Source organism: Dromaius novaehollandiae, chromosome 2, assembly GCF_036370855.1.
Source record: "Dromaius novaehollandiae isolate bDroNov1 chromosome 2, bDroNov1.hap1, whole genome shotgun sequence".
NCBI classification, from domain to species: domain Eukaryota; kingdom Metazoa; phylum Chordata; class Aves; order Casuariiformes; family Dromaiidae; genus Dromaius; species Dromaius novaehollandiae.
The window spans coordinates 16707501-16711414 of record NC_088099.1 but is presented as its reverse complement, the minus strand read 5'-3'; positions in this window follow the sequence as shown (position 1 = coordinate 16711414).

Genomic DNA, 3914 nt, shown 5'->3' with positions numbered 1-3914 from the left:
GTTGGCTGCAGTGCTGCCCACCAGCAGAAAGTGCTCACGGAGACAGCGGTAGAGCTCTGGGGAGGCAACAGGTTAGTGCGGAAAGGACGCCGAGCACGCTGCTGCCTGGCCGTGCTGGCCCGTGTTCATTCAAAGGCATGTAGGCTTAATTTTTAAGTTGGTTGGTACATTATTTAGTTTTCAATAAAATGGTGTTTGACCTGCAAAGAGTCTGTAAACTTTATATTCTTGTTCTGTGCTAGCTAAAGGATTTTGTCTTTCTCTATCTGTTGCTTTGCTAATTGTGAGCCACTGTAAGTAAAGTCTCTGCACTTTTCAGTTTTGGGTCTTGCATCTCCATAGGGATTGATGTTTTTTGATACTATTTTGTATAAGTACATACAAATAAGTAGATTATATCTCCTGTATCCATGGAAGTTTAGTGGAATTCCAGAGTGGAAGTGAGAGGAGGAAGCTGACAGCAGCTTTGTGCCAGAACATCAGTGGATTGAAGAAGTTTGCTGTATTAACTGATTTGCCTGCCAAACTATAATTCCTGCTTCATGAAGTAATCACCTTTCAAGGATGGAAACTATCACGAGGAACATCAGCTAGGCAAGGATTACTGACAGCTACAGGCTGATTTGCACTGTCAATGCACTAAAAAAACAAATGTGAAAGGACAGGAAATCCACACACTTCAATAAAAAGGATTTTATCTATTTCCATTCCACTGAGTTATAATCCAGGAAGACCTGAGATACAGTGTTGATGAAACAGGATGGTTGCAAATGCCTCACATCTCTCATCAAACATGTTTTCCTCCGAATCTGAAAAAAGATGATGGGACTGACAACTCCTCATATAAAACCAACCAAACGGGCTGTAGTCCATTGCTGCTTTTACAGCAGAGGTGTAACAAAACGAGATGCAGCTTTCAAAGGAAGCTTTCAACAGCTAACAAATGTAAGGATCAACTCTAGCTGAGCTGGAAAATGCAACTGAAATACTCATATTTCTCACACTGATCACAGTATGGAATGATAAACAGGACTGAATTACTTAAAACACTTAAATATACAATAGAAAGATGGAAATCATATTGGAACCTACAGAAAAGGAATATGACTTTGCCATGGGTAAGTCATTGCATCTTCCTGCTGAAAAATCAGCAGACAGCACATAGACGCTGTGACAGGACCATGCTTCTTAGCTATTGACCCCAGTAAGGTAAGCAATTATGTCCCCACAAACACCTGCCCAGTCCAGCTGTAAAAAGGCAAGGTAACCAAGATTATTATGCCAAAATAACAAGGAAACACGTTACTGTTCGCACTTATGCTGGATTTGCAACAGACAAGCATAAAAAAAAAAGAAAAAAAAAAATGAGTGCAGCACAACAGAATGCTGCATGACAGGAAGCTGCTCGCCTGTCACCCTGAGCAGGAATCCACAGGACTGGTAGTCTGTGACCAAGATGGGCAAGTCCTGAATGCGAACATTTGAAAACATGTTTATACTTGAAAAAAAATTAATTAAATTAGTTTTATATCAGAGAAGTGCTGTTTCAGTAATTTAGTCAAAGGTCCCAGTTTTGTGATGTTTGTTTTTAGTTTGCCCATTGTATTATCACTTCCAAAATTGCAGAAGTTCTAGCCAATGCCTAGATTCAGGTTAATGCACAATTCATAAACTGGAATTAAAATTGCTCCCTGCATTCCTGATGATGGCAGTAATACCAGCTCAGACACTGGAACACTCATCACTTGGAAAATACTTATCTCTTTCAGTGTCTTCAAGGTTTGTATCCTTCAGCAGATGAATTAAAATGTGGCAAGAGCCTATAAAAGTTTTAACAGAATTTAGGATGTGTGTGGTCTTGCTGCATGTGTAAGATGATATATATGAGGATGTGGAGCACCCCAATTATTTAAAAGAATAGTTCATGTTAAAATATGTTCTTTCATTTATTTTTACTGAAAAATAGACCAGCTAAGCTGAAGAACTGCAGCCAAGTTTCTAGCACCGCTCTGAGAACCTCAACCAGTGGCTAGAATTGATGCATTTTTTTGCTTTGGACTGCCACCTAACGGCAAAGAGCGAGCTTGTTACTAAACCTATCCTGATTACTGCAACGTCTTTATAGCTGCTGCATAATCAGTAACTCACAGTTACAGAGTTCAAATTACCAAAGACTAGTATTAGATCAGGTTTCTATGAGAAACGCACCTTCCCTTCTCCTTCCCAGGGAGCCTTCTGATGAACTGTTGCTCCAGCTCCACCTTGACCTCGCTGACAGGCGGACACTGCTGTAGTCAGCTCTGGTGGGCTTCTGGGGCACCGGCTATTCTTATTTTTACAGAATTGGACTGCATGACCTGGATTAGTGCTAACAGGCCTAGCTCATTAATTGCTAGGACACCTTTACCCTACAGCTTCATTCTTGCAGATTACTGAAGTTAACTGTTTACTTTAAAATAATCAATTGCTTTAGTGACCGTAGTTCATAAAGCAATATAAACTGAACAAACACCACAGCAGGTATGTTTCCGTCTTTCCTCTTCGCTCTGACACAGAGCAACGCTGTCACTCAGTCCTGGCTTTCTCCTGTTACTGGTAAATTACTTCCCTAAAGGACAAAACTTAGCGGTGGCCCTCCTTCCCCTGGGGCATTTCTTACCTGCTTCTTGAGAACTTCTGCAAATAAATAAATAAAAATTGGGGGGGGGGGGGGGAGTGTTCTTGGTTTGACTACCTTTAACAATACAAGCTAATCCTATTCAATTGGTAATAAGCCTTGTACACTCATTCCCCAAGATACATACATAGAAAATAATTTGTGGTCAGTGGATGATCATACACCACCAAGTAGAAAATTTTAATATGTTGAGTGAAAAAGCAACTAGCAATCTCAAAAAGTACACTTAATTTTAATCTGCAACATTTTCATTGACTTGAACAGTACTTGCTCATCTCAAGTTACTCTCTCATGTTATGTTTCTATCCCCTGTATACAAAGTGTATTTGAACATTTCAGCTATTTGAGAGCTTACACAACTTGCTCCCACTATTCACTCTTTTCCTTAAGTAGCGATCACTCACCACCTGCTGGTAGTATTTTTTTGTTTTTCTTTATGGACTGATCCACCAGTATTAGGCCATACCCTGCAAACAACCCACCTCCCTGGAATCCACCTCTCCCTTCATGCACTAAATACACAGCCACAAACAGCTCCAAAGTTGTGCTGCCATTTGTTTACCTGCACCTGCCAGTAGCTTAGAGACATGTCTCCAGAAAACTCTCCCCAGTTTAGGGTAGTTCACTTATGGGTTACTAAATCTTAATGAAAACTCATTTCTGCCAGCATTATCTATTAGCGAATAATTTCATGGAAGTAGTTCTGTGCTAGAAGTGAGAATTATACACGGCAATCCAACCTTCCTGCATTTAGGAAATTCTTTGATACATATTCCTGTATTTTCTTCTCAGCAATAAGAGGAGAACAGCCAAGATAACTACCAAATCCCTAACCTTAATTTTCAAAGAAAATAGCAATAAAACACTTGGTAAGATCTGGAACTCCATATGGTCTCCTAATGGCATTTCCTCCTACACCCCCAGGATAAAGTACTACCTCCCCCCAAAATACCTTTAATCAAAAGAAGAACTGATCTCTCAGGCTGCTGGAAACGGCAGCCACAAGACCAACCGCGGCGGCAGGCCGCTGAAAAGAGCCGTTTCTGTACTCCTCACAGCAAGGAAACTGCCGCATCAAAAAACCTAAACCACATTCCTCACCATTTCCTGCCACACGTGAGCAATAGTAAGCTTCAGATCTGTCCCGAAAGCACAGGCTCTTTGTGCTAGTATCAGAGGAAGGAAAAAACAACAAAACAAAACCCAAGCACCATGAGCATAATGGAAAGTGGAATTG